Source organism: Euprymna scolopes, chromosome 18 (assembly GCF_053919585.1).
Source record: "Euprymna scolopes isolate OS-2025 chromosome 18, ASM5391958v1, whole genome shotgun sequence".
In the NCBI taxonomy this organism is placed as follows: Eukaryota; Metazoa; Mollusca; class Cephalopoda; order Sepiida; family Sepiolidae; genus Euprymna; species Euprymna scolopes.
In genome coordinates this window covers 127,801,446-127,819,488 of record NC_136499.1, presented here as the reverse complement: position 1 = coordinate 127,819,488, position 18,043 = coordinate 127,801,446, and the positions used below count along the sequence as shown (strand labels likewise).

The 18,043-nt window shown below is 35.4% G+C and overlaps 66 non-coding genes and 1 pseudogene across 66 annotated transcripts; all 67 read right to left on the bottom strand.

The window, feature by feature from the left end:
* Positions 1-130: 130 nt before the first annotated feature.
* On the bottom strand, positions 131-249 carry LOC145298749 (5S ribosomal RNA). The gene has a single exon (XR_013871020.1). It is a non-coding gene; the product is annotated as a 5S ribosomal RNA (ribosomal RNA).
* A 146-nt stretch (positions 250-395) lies between these two features.
* On the bottom strand, positions 396-514 carry LOC145298748 (5S ribosomal RNA). The gene has a single exon (XR_013871019.1). It is a non-coding gene; the product is annotated as a 5S ribosomal RNA (ribosomal RNA).
* Positions 515-663: 149 nt separating this feature from the next.
* LOC145298747 (5S ribosomal RNA) lies at positions 664-782 on the bottom strand. Its single transcript, XR_013871018.1, has one exon. It is a non-coding gene; the product is annotated as a 5S ribosomal RNA (ribosomal RNA).
* Positions 783-932: 150 nt separating this feature from the next.
* Positions 933-1,051, bottom strand: LOC145298746 (5S ribosomal RNA). Its single transcript, XR_013871017.1, has one exon. It is a non-coding gene; the product is annotated as a 5S ribosomal RNA (ribosomal RNA).
* A 151-nt stretch (positions 1,052-1,202) lies between these two features.
* Positions 1,203-1,321, bottom strand: LOC145300984 (5S ribosomal RNA). Its single transcript, XR_013873188.1, has one exon. It is a non-coding gene; the product is annotated as a 5S ribosomal RNA (ribosomal RNA).
* Positions 1,322-1,473: 152 nt separating this feature from the next.
* On the bottom strand, positions 1,474-1,592 carry LOC145299555 (5S ribosomal RNA). The gene has a single exon (XR_013871807.1). It is a non-coding gene; the product is annotated as a 5S ribosomal RNA (ribosomal RNA).
* A 150-nt stretch (positions 1,593-1,742) lies between these two features.
* On the bottom strand, positions 1,743-1,861 carry LOC145298744 (5S ribosomal RNA). Its single transcript, XR_013871015.1, has one exon. It is a non-coding gene; the product is annotated as a 5S ribosomal RNA (ribosomal RNA).
* Positions 1,862-2,012: 151 nt separating this feature from the next.
* On the bottom strand, positions 2,013-2,131 carry LOC145298743 (5S ribosomal RNA). The gene has a single exon (XR_013871014.1). It is a non-coding gene; the product is annotated as a 5S ribosomal RNA (ribosomal RNA).
* A 149-nt stretch (positions 2,132-2,280) lies between these two features.
* On the bottom strand, positions 2,281-2,399 carry LOC145299754 (5S ribosomal RNA). The gene has a single exon (XR_013872001.1). It is a non-coding gene; the product is annotated as a 5S ribosomal RNA (ribosomal RNA).
* A 151-nt stretch (positions 2,400-2,550) lies between these two features.
* LOC145298742 (5S ribosomal RNA) lies at positions 2,551-2,669 on the bottom strand. The gene has a single exon (XR_013871013.1). It is a non-coding gene; the product is annotated as a 5S ribosomal RNA (ribosomal RNA).
* A 146-nt stretch (positions 2,670-2,815) lies between these two features.
* On the bottom strand, positions 2,816-2,934 carry LOC145298741 (5S ribosomal RNA). Its single transcript, XR_013871012.1, has one exon. It is a non-coding gene; the product is annotated as a 5S ribosomal RNA (ribosomal RNA).
* Positions 2,935-3,084: 150 nt separating this feature from the next.
* LOC145298740 (5S ribosomal RNA) lies at positions 3,085-3,203 on the bottom strand. The gene has a single exon (XR_013871011.1). It is a non-coding gene; the product is annotated as a 5S ribosomal RNA (ribosomal RNA).
* A 151-nt stretch (positions 3,204-3,354) lies between these two features.
* On the bottom strand, positions 3,355-3,473 carry LOC145300983 (5S ribosomal RNA). The gene has a single exon (XR_013873187.1). It is a non-coding gene; the product is annotated as a 5S ribosomal RNA (ribosomal RNA).
* A 152-nt stretch (positions 3,474-3,625) lies between these two features.
* Positions 3,626-3,744, bottom strand: LOC145299554 (5S ribosomal RNA). Its single transcript, XR_013871806.1, has one exon. It is a non-coding gene; the product is annotated as a 5S ribosomal RNA (ribosomal RNA).
* Positions 3,745-3,893: 149 nt separating this feature from the next.
* Positions 3,894-4,012, bottom strand: LOC145299598 (5S ribosomal RNA). The gene has a single exon (XR_013871850.1). It is a non-coding gene; the product is annotated as a 5S ribosomal RNA (ribosomal RNA).
* Positions 4,013-4,163: 151 nt separating this feature from the next.
* On the bottom strand, positions 4,164-4,282 carry LOC145299552 (5S ribosomal RNA). Its single transcript, XR_013871805.1, has one exon. It is a non-coding gene; the product is annotated as a 5S ribosomal RNA (ribosomal RNA).
* Positions 4,283-4,434: 152 nt separating this feature from the next.
* Positions 4,435-4,553, bottom strand: LOC145300233 (5S ribosomal RNA). Its single transcript, XR_013872465.1, has one exon. It is a non-coding gene; the product is annotated as a 5S ribosomal RNA (ribosomal RNA).
* Positions 4,554-4,704: 151 nt separating this feature from the next.
* LOC145298739 (5S ribosomal RNA) lies at positions 4,705-4,823 on the bottom strand. Its single transcript, XR_013871010.1, has one exon. It is a non-coding gene; the product is annotated as a 5S ribosomal RNA (ribosomal RNA).
* Positions 4,824-4,974: 151 nt separating this feature from the next.
* LOC145299583 (5S ribosomal RNA) lies at positions 4,975-5,093 on the bottom strand. The gene has a single exon (XR_013871835.1). It is a non-coding gene; the product is annotated as a 5S ribosomal RNA (ribosomal RNA).
* A 149-nt stretch (positions 5,094-5,242) lies between these two features.
* LOC145298738 (5S ribosomal RNA) lies at positions 5,243-5,361 on the bottom strand. The gene has a single exon (XR_013871009.1). It is a non-coding gene; the product is annotated as a 5S ribosomal RNA (ribosomal RNA).
* A 151-nt stretch (positions 5,362-5,512) lies between these two features.
* On the bottom strand, positions 5,513-5,631 carry LOC145300385 (5S ribosomal RNA). Its single transcript, XR_013872610.1, has one exon. It is a non-coding gene; the product is annotated as a 5S ribosomal RNA (ribosomal RNA).
* A 149-nt stretch (positions 5,632-5,780) lies between these two features.
* Positions 5,781-5,899, bottom strand: LOC145298737 (5S ribosomal RNA). The gene has a single exon (XR_013871008.1). It is a non-coding gene; the product is annotated as a 5S ribosomal RNA (ribosomal RNA).
* A 152-nt stretch (positions 5,900-6,051) lies between these two features.
* On the bottom strand, positions 6,052-6,170 carry LOC145300957 (5S ribosomal RNA). Its single transcript, XR_013873163.1, has one exon. It is a non-coding gene; the product is annotated as a 5S ribosomal RNA (ribosomal RNA).
* Positions 6,171-6,322: 152 nt separating this feature from the next.
* On the bottom strand, positions 6,323-6,441 carry LOC145298736 (5S ribosomal RNA). Its single transcript, XR_013871007.1, has one exon. It is a non-coding gene; the product is annotated as a 5S ribosomal RNA (ribosomal RNA).
* A 152-nt stretch (positions 6,442-6,593) lies between these two features.
* Positions 6,594-6,712, bottom strand: LOC145299541 (5S ribosomal RNA). The gene has a single exon (XR_013871794.1). It is a non-coding gene; the product is annotated as a 5S ribosomal RNA (ribosomal RNA).
* A 152-nt stretch (positions 6,713-6,864) lies between these two features.
* LOC145298735 (5S ribosomal RNA) lies at positions 6,865-6,983 on the bottom strand. Its single transcript, XR_013871006.1, has one exon. It is a non-coding gene; the product is annotated as a 5S ribosomal RNA (ribosomal RNA).
* Positions 6,984-7,135: 152 nt separating this feature from the next.
* LOC145301291 (5S ribosomal RNA) lies at positions 7,136-7,254 on the bottom strand. The gene has a single exon (XR_013873488.1). It is a non-coding gene; the product is annotated as a 5S ribosomal RNA (ribosomal RNA).
* A 139-nt stretch (positions 7,255-7,393) lies between these two features.
* LOC145298733 (5S ribosomal RNA) lies at positions 7,394-7,512 on the bottom strand. Its single transcript, XR_013871004.1, has one exon. It is a non-coding gene; the product is annotated as a 5S ribosomal RNA (ribosomal RNA).
* A 149-nt stretch (positions 7,513-7,661) lies between these two features.
* On the bottom strand, positions 7,662-7,780 carry LOC145300364 (5S ribosomal RNA). Its single transcript, XR_013872590.1, has one exon. It is a non-coding gene; the product is annotated as a 5S ribosomal RNA (ribosomal RNA).
* A 151-nt stretch (positions 7,781-7,931) lies between these two features.
* Positions 7,932-8,050, bottom strand: LOC145300646 (5S ribosomal RNA). The gene has a single exon (XR_013872860.1). It is a non-coding gene; the product is annotated as a 5S ribosomal RNA (ribosomal RNA).
* Positions 8,051-8,195: 145 nt separating this feature from the next.
* LOC145300109 (5S ribosomal RNA) lies at positions 8,196-8,314 on the bottom strand. The gene has a single exon (XR_013872344.1). It is a non-coding gene; the product is annotated as a 5S ribosomal RNA (ribosomal RNA).
* Positions 8,315-8,464: 150 nt separating this feature from the next.
* Positions 8,465-8,583, bottom strand: LOC145298732 (5S ribosomal RNA). The gene has a single exon (XR_013871003.1). It is a non-coding gene; the product is annotated as a 5S ribosomal RNA (ribosomal RNA).
* A 152-nt stretch (positions 8,584-8,735) lies between these two features.
* Positions 8,736-8,854, bottom strand: LOC145298731 (5S ribosomal RNA). Its single transcript, XR_013871002.1, has one exon. It is a non-coding gene; the product is annotated as a 5S ribosomal RNA (ribosomal RNA).
* Positions 8,855-9,006: 152 nt separating this feature from the next.
* On the bottom strand, positions 9,007-9,125 carry LOC145301409 (5S ribosomal RNA; annotated as a pseudogene).
* Positions 9,126-9,274: 149 nt separating this feature from the next.
* On the bottom strand, positions 9,275-9,393 carry LOC145301097 (5S ribosomal RNA). The gene has a single exon (XR_013873298.1). It is a non-coding gene; the product is annotated as a 5S ribosomal RNA (ribosomal RNA).
* A 142-nt stretch (positions 9,394-9,535) lies between these two features.
* LOC145298730 (5S ribosomal RNA) lies at positions 9,536-9,654 on the bottom strand. Its single transcript, XR_013871001.1, has one exon. It is a non-coding gene; the product is annotated as a 5S ribosomal RNA (ribosomal RNA).
* Positions 9,655-9,803: 149 nt separating this feature from the next.
* LOC145298729 (5S ribosomal RNA) lies at positions 9,804-9,922 on the bottom strand. Its single transcript, XR_013871000.1, has one exon. It is a non-coding gene; the product is annotated as a 5S ribosomal RNA (ribosomal RNA).
* Positions 9,923-10,073: 151 nt separating this feature from the next.
* LOC145298728 (5S ribosomal RNA) lies at positions 10,074-10,192 on the bottom strand. Its single transcript, XR_013870999.1, has one exon. It is a non-coding gene; the product is annotated as a 5S ribosomal RNA (ribosomal RNA).
* A 152-nt stretch (positions 10,193-10,344) lies between these two features.
* LOC145298727 (5S ribosomal RNA) lies at positions 10,345-10,463 on the bottom strand. Its single transcript, XR_013870998.1, has one exon. It is a non-coding gene; the product is annotated as a 5S ribosomal RNA (ribosomal RNA).
* Positions 10,464-10,612: 149 nt separating this feature from the next.
* On the bottom strand, positions 10,613-10,731 carry LOC145299623 (5S ribosomal RNA). Its single transcript, XR_013871874.1, has one exon. It is a non-coding gene; the product is annotated as a 5S ribosomal RNA (ribosomal RNA).
* Positions 10,732-10,873: 142 nt separating this feature from the next.
* LOC145298726 (5S ribosomal RNA) lies at positions 10,874-10,992 on the bottom strand. Its single transcript, XR_013870997.1, has one exon. It is a non-coding gene; the product is annotated as a 5S ribosomal RNA (ribosomal RNA).
* A 149-nt stretch (positions 10,993-11,141) lies between these two features.
* Positions 11,142-11,260, bottom strand: LOC145298725 (5S ribosomal RNA). The gene has a single exon (XR_013870996.1). It is a non-coding gene; the product is annotated as a 5S ribosomal RNA (ribosomal RNA).
* Positions 11,261-11,411: 151 nt separating this feature from the next.
* LOC145299389 (5S ribosomal RNA) lies at positions 11,412-11,530 on the bottom strand. The gene has a single exon (XR_013871647.1). It is a non-coding gene; the product is annotated as a 5S ribosomal RNA (ribosomal RNA).
* A 152-nt stretch (positions 11,531-11,682) lies between these two features.
* Positions 11,683-11,801, bottom strand: LOC145298724 (5S ribosomal RNA). The gene has a single exon (XR_013870995.1). It is a non-coding gene; the product is annotated as a 5S ribosomal RNA (ribosomal RNA).
* A 149-nt stretch (positions 11,802-11,950) lies between these two features.
* LOC145300517 (5S ribosomal RNA) lies at positions 11,951-12,069 on the bottom strand. The gene has a single exon (XR_013872734.1). It is a non-coding gene; the product is annotated as a 5S ribosomal RNA (ribosomal RNA).
* A 142-nt stretch (positions 12,070-12,211) lies between these two features.
* On the bottom strand, positions 12,212-12,330 carry LOC145300282 (5S ribosomal RNA). The gene has a single exon (XR_013872512.1). It is a non-coding gene; the product is annotated as a 5S ribosomal RNA (ribosomal RNA).
* Positions 12,331-12,481: 151 nt separating this feature from the next.
* Positions 12,482-12,600, bottom strand: LOC145298722 (5S ribosomal RNA). Its single transcript, XR_013870993.1, has one exon. It is a non-coding gene; the product is annotated as a 5S ribosomal RNA (ribosomal RNA).
* A 152-nt stretch (positions 12,601-12,752) lies between these two features.
* LOC145300973 (5S ribosomal RNA) lies at positions 12,753-12,870 on the bottom strand. The gene has a single exon (XR_013873178.1). It is a non-coding gene; the product is annotated as a 5S ribosomal RNA (ribosomal RNA).
* Positions 12,871-13,021: 151 nt separating this feature from the next.
* LOC145300795 (5S ribosomal RNA) lies at positions 13,022-13,140 on the bottom strand. The gene has a single exon (XR_013873006.1). It is a non-coding gene; the product is annotated as a 5S ribosomal RNA (ribosomal RNA).
* A 152-nt stretch (positions 13,141-13,292) lies between these two features.
* Positions 13,293-13,411, bottom strand: LOC145301290 (5S ribosomal RNA). Its single transcript, XR_013873487.1, has one exon. It is a non-coding gene; the product is annotated as a 5S ribosomal RNA (ribosomal RNA).
* Positions 13,412-13,561: 150 nt separating this feature from the next.
* LOC145298721 (5S ribosomal RNA) lies at positions 13,562-13,680 on the bottom strand. The gene has a single exon (XR_013870992.1). It is a non-coding gene; the product is annotated as a 5S ribosomal RNA (ribosomal RNA).
* A 151-nt stretch (positions 13,681-13,831) lies between these two features.
* Positions 13,832-13,950, bottom strand: LOC145300064 (5S ribosomal RNA). Its single transcript, XR_013872300.1, has one exon. It is a non-coding gene; the product is annotated as a 5S ribosomal RNA (ribosomal RNA).
* Positions 13,951-14,102: 152 nt separating this feature from the next.
* LOC145299851 (5S ribosomal RNA) lies at positions 14,103-14,221 on the bottom strand. The gene has a single exon (XR_013872094.1). It is a non-coding gene; the product is annotated as a 5S ribosomal RNA (ribosomal RNA).
* Positions 14,222-14,372: 151 nt separating this feature from the next.
* LOC145299480 (5S ribosomal RNA) lies at positions 14,373-14,491 on the bottom strand. The gene has a single exon (XR_013871735.1). It is a non-coding gene; the product is annotated as a 5S ribosomal RNA (ribosomal RNA).
* A 149-nt stretch (positions 14,492-14,640) lies between these two features.
* Positions 14,641-14,759, bottom strand: LOC145298720 (5S ribosomal RNA). The gene has a single exon (XR_013870991.1). It is a non-coding gene; the product is annotated as a 5S ribosomal RNA (ribosomal RNA).
* A 152-nt stretch (positions 14,760-14,911) lies between these two features.
* LOC145298719 (5S ribosomal RNA) lies at positions 14,912-15,030 on the bottom strand. Its single transcript, XR_013870990.1, has one exon. It is a non-coding gene; the product is annotated as a 5S ribosomal RNA (ribosomal RNA).
* Positions 15,031-15,181: 151 nt separating this feature from the next.
* LOC145299656 (5S ribosomal RNA) lies at positions 15,182-15,300 on the bottom strand. Its single transcript, XR_013871906.1, has one exon. It is a non-coding gene; the product is annotated as a 5S ribosomal RNA (ribosomal RNA).
* A 151-nt stretch (positions 15,301-15,451) lies between these two features.
* On the bottom strand, positions 15,452-15,570 carry LOC145298718 (5S ribosomal RNA). The gene has a single exon (XR_013870989.1). It is a non-coding gene; the product is annotated as a 5S ribosomal RNA (ribosomal RNA).
* Positions 15,571-15,722: 152 nt separating this feature from the next.
* Positions 15,723-15,841, bottom strand: LOC145300516 (5S ribosomal RNA). The gene has a single exon (XR_013872733.1). It is a non-coding gene; the product is annotated as a 5S ribosomal RNA (ribosomal RNA).
* A 142-nt stretch (positions 15,842-15,983) lies between these two features.
* On the bottom strand, positions 15,984-16,102 carry LOC145300281 (5S ribosomal RNA). Its single transcript, XR_013872511.1, has one exon. It is a non-coding gene; the product is annotated as a 5S ribosomal RNA (ribosomal RNA).
* Positions 16,103-16,253: 151 nt separating this feature from the next.
* LOC145298716 (5S ribosomal RNA) lies at positions 16,254-16,372 on the bottom strand. Its single transcript, XR_013870987.1, has one exon. It is a non-coding gene; the product is annotated as a 5S ribosomal RNA (ribosomal RNA).
* Positions 16,373-16,524: 152 nt separating this feature from the next.
* LOC145300972 (5S ribosomal RNA) lies at positions 16,525-16,642 on the bottom strand. The gene has a single exon (XR_013873177.1). It is a non-coding gene; the product is annotated as a 5S ribosomal RNA (ribosomal RNA).
* A 151-nt stretch (positions 16,643-16,793) lies between these two features.
* LOC145300794 (5S ribosomal RNA) lies at positions 16,794-16,912 on the bottom strand. The gene has a single exon (XR_013873005.1). It is a non-coding gene; the product is annotated as a 5S ribosomal RNA (ribosomal RNA).
* Positions 16,913-17,064: 152 nt separating this feature from the next.
* LOC145301288 (5S ribosomal RNA) lies at positions 17,065-17,183 on the bottom strand. The gene has a single exon (XR_013873486.1). It is a non-coding gene; the product is annotated as a 5S ribosomal RNA (ribosomal RNA).
* Positions 17,184-17,333: 150 nt separating this feature from the next.
* LOC145298715 (5S ribosomal RNA) lies at positions 17,334-17,452 on the bottom strand. The gene has a single exon (XR_013870986.1). It is a non-coding gene; the product is annotated as a 5S ribosomal RNA (ribosomal RNA).
* A 151-nt stretch (positions 17,453-17,603) lies between these two features.
* Positions 17,604-17,722, bottom strand: LOC145300062 (5S ribosomal RNA). The gene has a single exon (XR_013872299.1). It is a non-coding gene; the product is annotated as a 5S ribosomal RNA (ribosomal RNA).
* A 152-nt stretch (positions 17,723-17,874) lies between these two features.
* Positions 17,875-17,993, bottom strand: LOC145299850 (5S ribosomal RNA). The gene has a single exon (XR_013872093.1). It is a non-coding gene; the product is annotated as a 5S ribosomal RNA (ribosomal RNA).
* Between the last annotated feature and the right edge of the window lie 50 nt (positions 17,994-18,043).

The following is an 18,043-nucleotide window of genomic DNA, read 5'->3' as shown; positions in this document are numbered from 1 at the left end:
CTATTACAATTTCAATATTTATTTACCAAATCTGATAATGTAATGATATTTTGTTTTTTGTTTTTTTATCTAATATTTTACATTAAAATCGAACGCATTTTTATGAGTTTTTCCAAAAATTCAGGGGAAATGCTTACAGCACCTGGTATTCCCAAGCGGTCACCCATCTAAGTACTGACCAGGCTCTACGTTGCTTAACTTCGGGGATCGGACGAGAACCGGTGTTTTCAACGTGATATGGCCGTAAGCGAAGACGTGCCATAATTTTAACTATTACAATTTTAATATTTATTTACCAAATCTGATAATGTAATGATATTTTGTTTTTTTTTACCTAATATTTTACATTAAAATCGAACGCATTTTTATGAATTTTTCCAAAAATTCAGGGGAAATGCTTACAGCACCTGGTATTCCCAAGCGGTCACCCATCTAAGTACTGACCAGGCTCTACGTTGCTTAACTTCGGGGATCGGACGAGAACCGGTGTTTTCAACGTGATATGGCCGTAAGCGAAGACGTGCCATAATTTTAACTATTACAATTTCAATATTTATTTACCAAATCTGATAATTTAATGATACATTATTTGGATTTTTTACCTAATATTTTACATTAAAATCGAACGCATTTTTATGAGTTTCTCCAAAAATTCAGGGAAAATGCTTACAGCACCTGGTATTCCCAAGCGGTCACCCATCTAAGTACTGACCAGGCTCTACGTTGCTTAACTTCGGGGATCGGACGAGAACCGGTGTTTTCAACGTGATATGGCCGTAAGCGGAGACGTGCCATAATTTTAACTATTACAATTTCAATATTTATTTACCAAATCTGATAATGTAATGATATTTTGTTTTTTGTTTTTCATCTAATATTTTACACTAAAATCGAACGCATTTTTATGAGTTTTTCCAAAAATTCAGGGGAAATGCTTACAGCACCTGGTATTCCCAAGCGGTCACCCATCTAAGTACTGACCAGGCTCTACGTTGCTTAACTTCGGGGATCGGACGAGAACCGGTGTTTTCAACGTGATATGGCCGTAAGCGAAGACGTGCCATAATTTTAACTATTACAATTTCAATATTTATTTACCAAATCTGATAATGTAATGATATTTTGTTTTTTGTTTTTTTATCTAATATTTTACATTAAAATCGAACGCATTTTTATGAGTTTTTCCAAAAATTCAGGGGAAATGCTTACAGCACCTGGTAATCCCAAGCGGTCACCCATCTAAATACTGACCAGGCTCTACGTTGCTTAACTTCGGGGATCGGACGAGAACCGGTGTTTTCAACGTGATATGGCCGTAAGCGAAGACGTGCCATAATTTTAACTATTACAATTTCAATATTTATTTACCAAATCTGATAATGTAATGATATTTTGTTTTTTGTTTTTGTTATCTAATATTTTACATTAAAATCGAACGCATTTTTTTGAGTTTTTCCAAAAATTCAGGGGAAATGCTTACAGCACCTGGTATTCCCAAGCGGTCACCCATCTAAGTACTGACCAGGCTCTACGTTGCTTAACTTCGGGGATCGGACGAGAACCGGTGGTTTCAACGTGATATGGCCGTAAGCGAAGAAGTGCCATAATTTTAACTATTACAATTTCAATATTTATTTACCAAATCTGATAATTTAATGATACTTTATTTGTTTTTTTTTACCTAATATTTTACATTAAAATCGAACGCATTTTTATGAGTTTTTCCAAAAATTCAGGGGAAATGCTTACAGCACCTGGTATTCCCAAGCGGTCACCCATCTAAGTACTGACCAGGCTCTACGTTGCTTAACTTCGGGGATCGGACGAGAACCGGTGTTTTCAACGTGATATGGCCGTAAGCGAAGACGTGCCATAATTTTAACTATTACAATTTCAATATTTATTTACCAAATCTGATAATGTAATGATATTTTGTTTTTTGTTTTTTTATCTAATATTTTACATTAAAATCGAACGCATTTTTATGAGTTTTTCCAAAAATTCAGGGGAAATGCTTACAGCACCTGGTATTCCCAAGCGGTCACCCATCTAAGTACTGACCAGGCTCTACGTTGCTTAACTTCGGGGATCGGACGAGAACCGGTGTTTTCAACGTGATATGGCCGTAAGCGAAGAAGTGCCATAATTTTAACTATTACAATTTCAATATTTATTTACCAAATCTGATAATTTAATGATACTTTATTTGTTTTTTTTACCTAATATTTTACATTAAAATCGAACGCATTTTTATGAGTTTTTCCAAAAATTCAGGGGAAATGCTTACAGCACCTGGTATTCCCAAGCGGTCACCCATCTAAGTACTGACCAGGCTCTACGTTGCTTAACTTCGGGGATCGGACGAGAACCGGTGTTTTCAACGTGATATGGCCGTAAGAGAAGAAGTGCCATAATTTTAACTATTACAATTTCAATATTTATTTACCAAATCTTATAATGTAATGATATTTTGTTTTTTGTTTTTTTATCTAATATTTTACATTAAAATCGAACGCATTTTTATGAGTTTTTCCAAAAATTCAGGGGAAATGCTTACAGCACCTGGTATTCCCAAGCGGTCACCCATCTAAGTACTGACCAGGCTCTACGTTGCTTAACTTCGGGGATCGGACGAGAACCGGTGTTTTCAACGTGATATGGCCGTAAGCGAAGACGTGCCATAATTTTAACTATTACAATTTTAATATTTATTTACCAAATCTGATAATGTAATGATATTTTGTTTTTTTTTACCTAATATTTTACATTAAAATCGAACGCATTTTTATGAATTTTTCCAAAAATTCAGGGGAAATGCTTACAGCACCTGGTATTCCCAAGCGGTCACCCATCTAAGTACTGACCAGGCTCTACGTTGCTTAACTTCGGGGATCGGACGAGAACCGGTGTTTTCAACGTGATATGGCCGTAAGCGAAGACGTGCCATAATTTTAACTATTACAATTTCAATATTTATTTACCAAATCTGATAATTTAATGATACTTTATTTGTTTTTTTTTACCTAATATTTTACATTAAAATCGAACGCATTTTTATGAGTTTTTCCAAAAATTCAGGGGAAATGCTTACAGCACCTGGTATTCCCAAGCGGTCACCCATCTAAGTACTGACCAGGCTCTACGTTGCTTAACTTCGGGGATCGGACGAGAACCGGTGTTTTCAACGTGATATGGCCGTAAGCGAAGACGTGCCATAATTTTAACTATTACAATTTCAATATTTATTTACCAAATCTGATAATGTAATGATATTTTGTTTTTTGTTTTTTTATCTAATATTTTACATTAAAATCGAACGCATTTTTATGAGTTTTTCCAAAAATTCAGGGGAAATGCTTACAGCACCTGGTAATCCCAAGCGGTCACCCATCTAAATACTGACCAGGCTCTACGTTGCTTAACTTCGGGGATCGGACGAGAACCGGTGTTTTCAACGTGATATGGCCGTAAGCGAAGACGTGCCATAATTTTAACTATTACAATTTCAATATTTATTTACCAAATCTGATAATGTAATGATATTTTGTTTTTTGTTTTTGTTATCTAATATTTTACATTAAAATCGAACGCATTTTTATGAGTTTTTCCAAAAATTCAGGGGAAATGCTTACAGCACCTGGTATTCCCAAGCGGTCACCCATCTAAGTACTGACCAGGCTCTACGTTGCTTAACTTCGGGGATCGGACGAGAACCGGTGGTTTCAACGTGATATGGCCGTAAGCGAAGAAGTGCCATAATTTTAACTATTACAATTTCAATATTTATTTACCAAATCTGATAATGTAATGATACTTTATTTGTTTTTTTTACCTAATATTTTACATTAAAATCGAACGCATTTTTATGAGTTTTTCCAAAAATTCAGGGGAAATGCTTACAGCGCCTGGTATTCCCAAGCGGTCACCCATCTAAGTACTGACCAGGCTCTACGTTGCTTAACTTCGGGGATCGGACGAGAACCGGTGTTTTCAACGTGATATGGCCGTAAGCGAAGACGTGCCATAATTTTAACTATTACAATTTCAATATTTATTTACCAAATCTGATAATGTAATGATATTTTGTTTTTTGTTTTTTTATCTAATATTTTACATTAAAATCGAACGCATTTTTATGAGTTTTTCCAAAAATTCAGGGGAAATGCTTACAGCACCTGGTATTCCCAAGCGGTCACCCATCTAAGTACTGACCAGGCTCTACGTTGCTTAACTTCGGGGATCGGACGAGAACCGGTGGTTTCAACGTGATATGGCCGTAAGCGAAGAAGTGCGATAATTTTAACTATTACAATTTCAATATTTATTTACCAAATCTGATAATGTAATGATATTTTGTTTTTTGTTTTTTTTACCTAATATTTTACATTAAAATCGAACGCATTTTTATGAGTTTTTCCAAAAATTCAGGGGAAATGCTTACAGCACCTGGTATTCCCAAGCGGTCACCCATCTAAGTACTGACCAGGCTCTACGTTGCTTAACTTCGGGGATCGGACGAGAACCGGTTTTTTCAACGTGATATGGCCGTAAGCGAAGACGTGCCATAATTTTAACTATTACAATTTCAATATTTATTTACCAAATCTGATAATGTAATGATATTTTGTTTTTTGTTTTTTTATCTAATATTTTACATTAAAATCGAACGCATTTTTATGGGTTTTTCCAAAAATTCAGGGGAAATGCTTACAGCACCTGGTATTCCCAAGCGGTCACCCATCTAAGTACTGACCAGGCTCTACGTTGCTTAACTTCGGGGATCGGACGAGAACCGGTGTTTTCAACGTGATATGGCCGTAAGCGAAGACGTGCCATAATTTTAACTATTACAATTTCAATATTTATTTACCAAATCTGATAATGTAATGATATTTTGTTTTTTGTTTTTTTATCTAATATTTTACATTAAAATGAAACGCATTTTTATGAGTTTTTCCAAAAATTCAGGGGAAATGCTTACAACACCTGGTATTCCCAAGCGGTCACCCATCTAAGTACTGACCAGGCTCTACGTTGCTTAACTTCGGGGATCGGACGAGAACCGGTGTTTTCAACGTGATATGGCCGTAAGCGAAGAAGTGCCATAATTTTAACTATTACAATTTCAATATTTATTTACCAAATCTGATAATTTAATGATACTTTATTTGTTTTTTTTACCTAATATTTTACATTAAAATCGAACGCATTTTTATGAGTTATTCCAAAAATTCAGGGGAAATGCTTACAGCACCTGGTATTCCCAAGCGGTCACCCATCTAAGTACTGACCAGGCTCTACGTTGCTTAACTTCGGGGATCGGACGAGAACCGGTGTTTTCAACGTGATATGGCCGTAAGCGAAGACGTGCCATAATTTTAACTATTACAATTTCAATATTTATTTACCAAATCTGATAATGTAATGATATTTTGTTTTTTGTTTTTTTATCTAATATTTTACATTAAAATCGAACGCATTTTTATGAGTTTTTCCAAAAATTCAGGGGAAATGCTTACAGCATCTGGTATTCCCAAGCGGTCACCCATCTAAGTACTGACCAGGCTCTACGTTGCTTAACTTCGGGGATCGGACGAGAACCGGTGTTTTCAACGTGATATGGCCGTAAGCGAAGAAGTGCCATAATTTTAACTATTACAATTGTAATATTTATTTACCAAATCTGATAATTTAATGATACTTTATTTGTTTTTTTTACCTAATATTTTACATTAAAATCGAACGCATTTTTATGAGTTTTTCCAAAAATTCAGGGGAAATGCTTACAGCACCTGGTATTCCCAAGCGGTCACCCATCTAAGTACTGACCAGGCTCTACGTTGCTTAACTTCGGGGATCGGACGAGAACCGGTGTTTTCAACGTGATATGGCCGTAAGCGAAGACGTGCCATAATTTTAACTATTACAATTTCAATATTTATTTACCAAATCTGATAATGTAATGATATTTTGTTTTTTGTTTTTGTTATCTAATATTTTACATTAAAATCGAACGCATTTTTATGAGTTTTTCCAAAAATTCAGGGGAAATGCTTACAGCACCTGGTATTCCCAAGCGGTCACCCATCTAAGTACTGACCAGGCTCTACGTTGCTTAACTTCGGGGATCGGACGAGAACCGAGATTTTCAACGTGATATGGCCGTAAGCGAAGACGTGCCATAATTTTAACTATTACAATTTCAATATTTATTTACCAAATCTGATAATGTAATGATATTTTGTTTTTTGTTTTTGTTATCTAATATTTTACATTAAAATTTAACGCATTTTTATGAGTTTTTCCAAAAATTCAGGGGAAATGCTTACAGCACCTGGTATTCCCAAGCGGTCACCCATCTAAGTACTGACCAGGCTCTACGTTGCTTAACTTCGGGGATCGGACGAGAACCGGTGTTTTCAACGTGATATGGCCGTAAGCGAAGACGTGCCATAATTTTAACTATTACAATTTCAATATTTATTTACCAAATCTGATAATGTAATGATATTTTGTTTTTTGTTTTTGTTATCTAATATTTTACATTAAAATCGAACGCATTTTTATGAGTTTTTCCAAAAATTCATGGGAAATGCTTACAGCACCTGGTATTCCCAAGCGGTCACCCATCTAAGTACTGACCAGGCTCTACGTTGCTTAACTTCGGGGATCGGACGAGAACCGGTGTTTTCAACGGGATATGGCCGTAAGCGAAGACGTGCCATAATTTTAACTATTACAATTTCAATATTTATTTACCAAATCTGATAATGTAATGATATTTTGTTTTTTGTTTTTGTTATCTAATATTTTACATTAAAATCGAACGCATTTTTATGAGTTTTTCCAAAAATTCAGGGGAAATGCTTACAGCACCTGGTATTCCCAAGCGGTCACCCATCTAAGTACTGACCAGGCTCTACGTTGCTTAACTTCGGGGATCGGACGAGAACCGGTGTTTTCAACGTGATATGGCCGTAAGCGAAGACGTGCCATAATTTTAATTATTACAATTTTAATATTTATTTACCAAATCTGATAATGTAATGATATTTTGTTTTTTGTTTTTGTTATCTAATATTTTACATTAAAATCGAACGCATTTTTATGAGTTTTTCCAAAAATTCAGGGGAAATGCTTACAGCACCTGGTATTCCCAAGCGGTCACGCATCTAAGTACTGATCAGGCTCTACGTGACTTAACTTCGGGGATCGGACGAGAACCGGTGTTTTCAACGTGATATGGCCGTAAGCGAAGACGTGCCATAATTTTAACTATTACAATTTCAATATTTATTTACCAAATCTGATAATTTAATGATACTTTATTTGTTTTTTTTACCTAATATTTTACATTAAAATCGAACGCATTTTTATGAAAATTCAGGGGAAATGCTTACAGCACCTGGTATTCCCAAGCGGTCACCCATCTAAGTACTGACCAGGCTCTACGTTGCTTAACTTCGGGGATCGGACGAGAACCGGTGTTTTCAACGTGATATGGCCGTAAGCGAAGACGTTCGATAATTTTAACTATTACAATTTCAATATTTATTTACCAAATCTGATAATTTAATGATACTTTATTTGTTTTTTTTACCTAATATTTTACATTAAAATCGAACGCATTTTTATGAGTTTTTCCAAAAATTCAGGGGAAATGCTTACAGCACCTGATATTCCCAAGCGGTCACCCATCTAAATACTGACCAGGCTCTACGTTGCTTAACTTCGGGGATCGGACGAGAACCGGTGTTTTCAACGTGATATGGCCGTAAGCGAAGACGTGCCATAATTTTAATTATTACAATTTTAATATTTATTTACCAAATCTGATAATGTAATGATATTTTGTTTTTTGTTTTTTTATCTAATATTTTACATTAAAATCGAACGCATTTTTATGAGTTTTTCCAAAAATTCAGGGGAAATGCTTACAGCACCTGGTATTCCCAAGCGGTCACCAATCTAAGTACTGACCAGGCTCTACGTTGCTTAACTTCGGGGATCGGACGAGAACCGGTGTTTTCAACGTGATATGGCCGTAAGCGAAGACGTGCCATAATTTTAACTATTACAATTTTAATATTTATTTACCAAATCTGATAATGTAATGATATTTTTTTTTTTTTACCTAATATTTTACATTAAAATCGAACGCATTTTTATGAGTTTTTCCAAAAATTCAGGGGAAATGCTTACAGCACCTGATATTCCCAAGCGGTCACCCATCTAAGTACTAACCAGGCTCTACGTGGCTTAACTTCGGGGATCGGACGAGAACCGGTGTTTTCAACGTGATATGGCCGTAAGCGAAGACGTGCCATAATTTTAACTATTACAATTTCAATATTTATTTACCAAATCTGATAATTTAATGATACTTTATTTGGTTTTTTTTACCTAATATTTTACATTAAAATCGAACGCATTTTTATGAGTTTTTCCAAAAATTCAGGGGAAATGCTTACAGCACCTGGTATTCCCAAGCGGTCACCCATCTAAGTACTGACCAGGCTCTACGTTGCTTAACTTCGGGGATCGGACGAGAACCGGTGTTTTCAACGTGATATGGCCGTAAGCGAAGACGTGCCATAATTTTAACTATTACAATTTCAATATTTATTTACCAAATCTGATAATGTAATGATATTTTGTTTTTTGTTTTTGTTATCTAATATTTTACATTAAAATCGAACGCATTTTTATGAGTTTTTCCAAAAATTCAGGGGAAATGCTTACAGCACCTGGTATTCCCAAGCGGTCACCCATCTAAGTACTGACCAGGCTCTACGTTGCTTAACTTCGGGGATCGGACGAGAACCGGTGTTTTCAACGTGATATGGCCGTAAGCGAAGACGTGCCATAATTTTAATTATTACAATTTTAATATTTATTTACCAAATCTGATAATGTAATGATATTTTGTTTTTTGTTTTTGTTATCTAATATTTTACATTAAAATCGAACGCATTTTTATGAGTTTTTCCAAAAATTCAGGGGAAATGCTTACAGCACCTGGTATTCCCAAGCGGTCACGCATCTAAGTACTGATCAGGCTCTACGTGAATTAACTTCGGGGATCGGACGAGAACCGGTGTTTTCAACGTGATATGGCCGTAAGCGAAGACGTGCCATAATTTTAACTATTACAATTTCAATATTTATTTACCAAATCTGATAATTTAATGATACTTTATTTGTTTTTTTTACCTAATATTTTACATTAAAATCGAACGCATTTTTATGAGTTTTTCCAAAAATTCAGGGGAAATGCTTACAGCACCTGGTATTCCCAAGCGGTCACCCATCTAAATACTGACCAGGCTCTACGTGACTTAACTTCGGGGATCGGACGAGAACCGGTGTTTTCAACGTGATATGGCCGTAAGCGAAGACGTGCCATAATTTTCACAATTACATTTTTAATATTTATTTACCAAATCTGATAATGTAATGATATTTTGTTTTTTGTTTTTTTTATCTAATATTTTACATTAAAATCGAACGCATTTTTATGAAAATTCAGGGGAAATGCTTACAGCACCTGGTATTCCCAAGCGGTCACCCATCTAAGTACTGACCAGGCTCTACGTTGCTTAACTTCGGGGATCGGACGAGAACCGGTGTTTTCAACGTGATATGGCCGTAAGCGAAGAAGTGCGATAATTTTAACTATTACAATTTCAATATTTATTTACCAAATCTGATAATTTAATGATACTTTATTTGTTTTTTTTACCTAATATTTTACATTAAAATCGAACGCATTTTTATGAGTTTTTCCAAAAATTCAGGGGAAATGCTTACAGCACCTGGTATTCCCAAGCGGTCACCCATCTAAGTACTGACCAGGCTCTACGTTGCTTAACTTCGGGGATCGGACGAGAACCGGTGTTTTCAACGTGATATGGCCGTAAGCGAAGACATGCCATAATTTTAACTATTACAATTTCAATATTTATTTACCAAATCTGATAATGTAATGATATTTTGTTTTTTGTTTTTTTATCTAATATTTTACATTAAAATCGAACGCATTTCTTTGAGTTTTTCCAAAAATTCAGGGGAAGTGCTTACAGCACCTGGTATTCCCAAGCGGTCACCCATCTAAGTACTGACCAGGCTCTACGTTGCTTAACTTCGGGGATCGGACGAGAACCGGTGTTTTCAACGTGATATGGCCGTAAGCGAAGACGAGCCATAATTTTAACTATTACAATTTTAATATTTATTTACCAAATCTGATAATGTAATGATATTTTGTTTTTTGTTTTTTTTATCTAATATTTTACATTAAAATCGAACGCATTTTTATGAGTTTTTCCAAAAATTCAGGGGAAATGCTTACAGCACCTGGTATTCCCAAGCGGTCACCCATCTAAGTACTGACCAGGCTCTACGTTGCTTAACTTCGGGGATCGGACGAGAACCGGTGTTTTCAACGTGATATGGCCGTAAGCGAAGACGTGCCATAATTTTAACTATTACAATTTCAATATTTATTTACCAAATCTGATAATTTAATGATACTTTATTTGTTTTTTTTACCTAATATTTTACATTAAAATCGAACGCATTTTTATGAGTTTTTCCAAAAATTCAGGGGAAATGCTTACAGCACCTGGTATTCCCAAGCGGTCACCCATCTAAGTACTGACCAAGCTCTACGTTGCTTAACTTCGGGGATCGGACGAGAACCGGTGTTTTCAACGTGATATGGCCGTAAGCGAAGACGTGCCATAATTTTCACTATTACATTTTTAATATTTATTTACCAAATCTGATAATGTAATGATATTTTGTTTTTTGTTTTTTTTATCTAATATTTTACATTAAAATCGAACGCATTTTTATGAAAATTCAGGGGAAATGCTTACAGCACCTGGTATTCCCAAGCGGTCACCCATCTAAGTACTGACCAGGCTCTACGTTGCTTAACTTCGGGGATCGGACGAGAACCGGTGTTTTCAACGTGATATGGCCGTAAGCGAAGAAGTGCGATAATTTTAACTATTACAATTTCAATATTTATTTACCAAATCTGATAATTTAATGATACTTTATTTGTTTTTTTTACCTAATATTTTACATTAAAATCGAACGCATTTTTATGAGTTTTTCCAAAAATTCAGGGGAAATGCTTACAGCACCTGGTATTCCCAAGCGGTCACCCATCTAAGTACTGACCAGGCTCTACGTTGCTTAACTTCGGGGATCGGACGAGAACCGGTGTTTTCAACGTGATATGGCCGTAAGCGAAGACATGCCATAATTTTAACTATTACAATTTCAATATTTATTTACCAAATCTGATAATGTAATGATATTTTGTTTTTTGTTTTTTTATCTAATATTTTACATTAAAATCGAACGCATTTCTTTGAGTTTTTCCAAAAATTCAGGGGAAGTGCTTACAGCACCTGGTATTCCCAAGCGGTCACCCATCTAAGTACTGACCAGGCTCTACGTTGCTTAACTTCGGGGATCGGACGAGAACCGGTGTTTTCAACGTGATATGGCTGTAAGCGAAGACGAGCCATAATTTTAACTATTACAATTTTAATATTTATTTACCAAATCTGATAATGTAATGATATTTTGTTTTTTGTTTTTTTTATCTAATATTTTACATTAAAATCGAACGCATTTTTATGAGTTTTTCCAAAAATTCAGGGGAAATGCTTACAGCACCTGGTATTCCCAAGCGGTCACCCATCTAAGTACTGACCAGGCTCTACGTTGCTTAACTTCGGGGATCGGACGAGAACCGGTGTTTTCAACGTGATATGGCCGTAAGCGAAGACGTGCCATAATTTTAACTATTACAATTTCAATATTTATTTACCAAATCTGATAATTTAATGATACTTTATTTGTTTTTTTTACCTAATATTTTACATTAAAATCGAACGCATTTTTATGAGTTTTTCCAAAAATTCAGGGGAAATGCTTACAGCACCTGGTATTCCCAAGCGGTCACCCATCTAAGTACGGACCAAGCTCTACGTTGCTTAACTTCGGGGATCGGACGAGAACCGGTGTTTTCAACGTGATATGGCCGTAAGCGAAGACGTGCCATAATTTTCACTATTACATTTTTAATATTTATTTACCAAATCTGATAATGTAATGATATTTTGTTTTTTGTTTTTTTTATCTAATATTTTACATTAAAATCGAACGCATTTTTATGAAAATTCAGGGGAAATGCTTACAGCACCTGGTATTCCCAAGCGGTCACCCATCTAAGTACTGACCAGGCTCTACGTTGCTTAATTTCGGGGATCGGACGAGAACCGGTGTTTTCAACGTGATATGGCCGTAAGCGAAGACGTGCCATAATTTTAACTATTACAATTTCAATATTTATTTACCAAATCTGATAATGTAATGATATTTTGTTTTTTGTTTTTTTATCTAATATTTTACATTAAAATCGAACGCATTTTTTTGAGTTTTTCCAAAAATTCAGGGGAAGTGCTTACAGCACCTGGTATTCCCAAGCGGTCACCCATCTAAGTACTGACCAGGCTCTACGTTGCTTAACTTCGGGGATCGGACGAGAACCGGTGTTTTCAACGTGATATGGCCGTAAGCGAAGACGAGCCATAATTTTAACTATTACAATTTTAATATTTATTTACCAAATCTGATAACGTAATGATATTTTGTTTTTTGTTTTTTTTATCTAATATTTTACATTAAAATCGAACGCATTTTTATGAGTTTTTCCAAAAATTCAGGGGAAATGCTTACAGCACTTGTATTCCCAAGCGGTCACCCATCTAAGTACTGACCAGGCTCTACGTTGCTTAACTTCGGGGATCGGACGAGAACCGGTGTTTTCAACGTGATATGGCCGTAAGCGAAGACGTGCCATAATTTTAACTATTACAATTTCAATATTTATTTACCAAATCTGATAATGTAATGATATTTTGTTTTTTGTTTTTTTATCTAATATTTTACATTAAAATCGAACGCATTTTTATGAGTTTTTCCAAAAATTCAGGGGAAATGCTTATAGCACCTGGTATTCCCAAGCGGTCACCCATCTAAATACTGACCAGGCTCTACGTTGCTTAACTTCGGGGATCGGACGAGAACCGGTGTTTTCAACGTGATATGGCCGTAAGCGAAGACGTTCCATAATTTTAATTATTACAATTTTAATATTTATTTACCAAATCTGATAATGTAATGATATTTTGTTTTTTGTTTTTGTTATCTAATATTTTACATTAAAATCGAACGCATTTTTATGAGTTTTTCCAAAAATTCAGGGGAAATGCTTACAGCACCTGGTATTCCCAAGCGGTCACGCATCTAAGTACTGATCAGGCTCTACGTGACTTAACTTCGGGGATCGGACGAGAACCGGTGTTTTCAACGTGATATGGCCGTAAGCGAAGACGTGCCATAATTTTAACTATTACAATTTCAATATTTATTTACCAAATCTGATAATTTAATGATACTTTATTTGTTTTTTTTACCTAATATTTTACATTAAAATCGAACGCATTTTTATGAGTGTTTTCCAAAAATTCAGGGGAAATGCTTACAGCACCTGGTATTCCCAAGCGGTCACCCATCTAAGTACTGACCAGGCTCTACGTTGCTTAACTTCGGGGATCGGACGAGAACCGGTGTTTTCAACGTGATATGGCCGTAAGCGAAGACGTGCCATAATTTTAACTATTACAATTTCAATATTTATTTACCAAATCTGATAATGTAATGATATTTTGTTTTTTGTTTTTTTATCTAATATTTTACATTAAAATCGAACGCATTTTTTTGAGTTTTTCCAAAAATTCAGGGGAAGTGCTTACAGCACCTGGTATTCCCAAGCGGTCACCCATCTAAGTACTGACCAGGCTCTACGTTGCTTACCTTCGGGGATCGGACGAGAACCGGTGTTTTCAACGTGATATGGCCGTAAGCGAAGACGAGCCATAATTTTAACTATTACAATTTTAATATTTATTTACCAAATCTGATAATGTAATGATATTTTGTTTTTTGTTTTTTTTATCTAATATTTTACATTAAAATCGAACGCATTTTTATGAGTTTTTCCAAAAATTCAGGGGAAATGCTTACAGCACCTGGTATTCCCAAGCGGTCACCCATCTAAGTACTGACCAGGCTCTACGTTGCTTAACTTCAGGGATCGGACGAGAACCGGTGTTTTCAACGTGATATGGCCGTAAGCGAAGAATTGCCATAATTTTAACTATTACAATTTCAATATTTATTTACCAAATCTGATAATGTAATGATATTTTGTTTTTTGTTTTTTTATCTAATATTTTACGTTAAAATCTACCGCATTTTTATGAGTTTTTCCAAAAATTCAGGGGAAATGCTTACAGCACCTGGTATTCCCAAGCGGTCACCCATCTAAGTACTGACCAGGCTCTACGTTGCTTAGCTTCGGGGATCGGACGAGAACCGGTGTTTTCAACGTGATATGGCCGTAAGCGAAGACGTGCCATAATTTTAACTATTACAATTTCAATATTTATTTACCAAATCTGATAATTTAATGATACTTTATTTGTTTTTTTTACCTAATATTTTACATTAAAATCGAACGCATTTTTATGAGTTTTTCCAAAAATTCAGGGGAAATGCTTACAGCACCTGGTATTCCCAAGCGGTCACCCATCTAAGTACTGACCAGGCTCTACGTTGCTTAACTTCGGGGATCGGACGAGAACCGGTGTTTTCAACGTGATATGGCCGTAAGCGAAGACGTGCCATAATTTTAACTATTACAAATCCAATATTTATTTACCAAATCTGATAATGTAATGATATTTTGTTTTTTGTTTTTGTTATCTAATATTTTACATTAAAATCGAACGCATTTTTATGAGTTTTTCCAAAAATTCAGGGGAAATGCTTACAGCACCTGGTATTCCCAAGCGGTCACCCATCTAAGTACTGACCAGGCTCTACGTTGCTTAACTTCGGGGATCGGACGAGAACCGGTGTTTTCAACGTGATATGGCCGTAAGCGAAGACGTGCCATAATTTTAACTATTACAATTTCAATATTTATTTACCAAATCTGATAATGTAATGATATTTTGTTTTTTGTTTTTTTATCTAATATTTTACATTAAAATCGAACGCATTTTTATGAGTTTTTCCAAAAATTCAGGGGAAATGCTTACAGCACCTGGTATTCCCAAGCGGTCACCCATCTAAGTACTGACCAGGTTCTACGTTGCTTAACTTCGGGGATCGGACGAGAACCGGTGTTTTCAACGTGATATGGCCGTAAGCAAAGACGTGCCATAATTTTAACTATTACAATTTCAATATTTATTTACCAAATCTGATAATGTAATGATATTTTGTTTTTTGTTTTTTTATCTAATATTTTACATTAAAATCGAACGCATTTTTATGAGTTTTTCCAAAAATTCAGGGGAAATGCTTACAGCACCTGGTATTCCCAAGCGGTCACCCATCTAAGTACTGACCAGGCTCTACGTTGCTTAACTTCGGGGATCGGACGAGAACCGGTGTTTTCAACGTGATATGGCCGTAAGCGAAGACGTGCCATAATTTTAACTATTACAATTTTAATATTTATTTACCAAATCTGATAATGTAATGATATTTTGTTTTTTGTTTTTTTTACCTAATATTTTACATTAAAATCGAACGCATTTTTATGAGTTTTTCCAAAAATTCAGGGGAAATGCTTACAGCACCTGGTATTCCCAAGCGGTCACCCATCTAAGTACGGACCAAGCTCTACGTTGCTTAACTTCGGGGATCGGACGAGAACCGGTGTTTTCAACGTGATATGGCCGTAAGCGAAGACGTGCCATAATTTTCACTATTACATTTTTAATATTTATTTACCAAATCTGATAATGTAATGATATTTTGTTTTTTGTTTTTTTTATCTAATATTTTACATTAAAATCGAACGCATTTTTATGAAAATTCAGGGGAAATGCTTACAGCACCTGGTATTCCCAAGCGGTCACCCATCTAAGTACTGACCAGGCTCTACGTTGCTTAATTTCGGGGATCGGACGAGAACCGGTGTTTTCAACGTGATATGGCCGTAAGCGAAGACGTGCCATAATTTTAACTATTACAATTTCAATATTTATTTACCAAATCTGATAATGTAATGATATTTTGTTTTTTGTTTTTTTATCTAATATTTTACATTAAAATCGAACGCATTTTTTTGAGTTTTTCCAAAAATTCAGGGGAAGTGCTTACAGCACCTGGTATTCCCAAGCGGTCACCCATCTAAGTACTGACCAGGCTCTACGTTGCTTAACTTCGGGGATCGGACGAGAACCGGTGTTTTCAACGTGATATGGCCGTAAGCGAAGACGAGCCATAATTTTAACTATTACAATTTTAATATTTATTTACCAAATCTGATAATGTAATGATATTTTGTTTTTTGTTTTTTTTATCTAATATTTTACATTAAAATCGAACGCATTTTTATGAGTTTTTCCAAAAATTCAGGGGAAATGCTTACAGCACTTGTATTCCCAAGCGGTCACCCATCTAAGTACTGACCAGGCTCTACGTTGCTTAACTTCGGGGATCGGACGAGAACCGGTGTTTTCAACGTGATATGGCCGTAAGCGAAGACGTGCCATAATTTTAACTATTACAATTTCAATATTTATTTACCAAATCTGATAATGTAATGATATTTTGTTTTTTGTTTTTTTATCTAATATTTTACATTAAAATCGAACGCATTTTTATGAGTTTTTCCAAAAATTCAGGGGAAATGCTTATAGCACCTGGTATTCCCAAGCGGTCACCCATCTAAATACTGACCAGGCTCTACGTTGCTTAACTTCGGGGATCGGACGAGAACCGGTGTTTTCAACGTGATATGGCCGTAAGCGAAGACGTTCCATAATTTTAATTATTACAATTTTAATATTTATTTACCAAATCTGATAATGTAATGATATTTTGTTTTTTGTTTTTGTTATCTAATATTTTACATTAAAATCGAACGCATTTTTATGAGTTTTTCCAAAAATTCAGGGGAAATGCTTACAGCACCTGGTATTCCCAAGCGGTCACGCATCTAAGTACTGATCAGGCTCTACGTGACTTAACTTCGGGGATCGGACGAGAACCGGTGTTTTCAACGTGATATGGCCGTAAGCGAAGACGTGCCATAATTTTAACTATTACAATTTCAATATTTATTTACCAAATCTGATAATTTAATGATACTTTATTTGTTTTTTTTACCTAATATTTTACATTAAAATCGAACGCATTTTTATGAGTGTTTTCCAAAAATTCAGGGGAAATGCTTACAGCACCTGGTATTCCCAAGCGGTCACCCATCTAAGTACTGACCAGGCTCTACGTTGCTTAACTTCGGGGATCGGACGAGAACCGGTGTTTTCAACGTGATATGGCCGTAAGCGAAGACGTGCCATAATTTTAACTATTACAATTTCAATATTTATTTACCAAATCTGATAATGTAATGATATTTTGTTTTTTGTTTTTTTATCTAATATTTTACATTAAAATCGAACGCATTTTTTTGAGTTTTTCCAAAAATTCAGGGGAAGTGCTTACAGCACCTGGTATTCCCAAGCGGTCACCCATCTAAGTACTGACCAGGCTCTACGTTGCTTACCTTCGGGGATCGGACGAGAACCGGTGTTTTCAACGTGATATGGCCGTAAGCGAAGACGAGCCATAATTTTAACTATTACAATTTTAATATTTATTTACCAAATCTGATAATGTAATGATATTTTGTTTTTTGTTTTTTTTATCTAATATTTTACATTAAAATCGAACGCATTTTTATGAGTTTTTCCAAAAATTCAGGGGAAATGCTTACAGCACCTGGTATTCCCAAGCGGTCACCCATCTAAGTACTGACCAGGCTCTACGTTGCTTAACTTCAGGGATCGGACGAGAACCGGTGTTTTCAACGTGATATGGCCGTAAGCGAAGAATTGCCATAATTTTAACTATTACAATTTCAATATTTATTTACCAA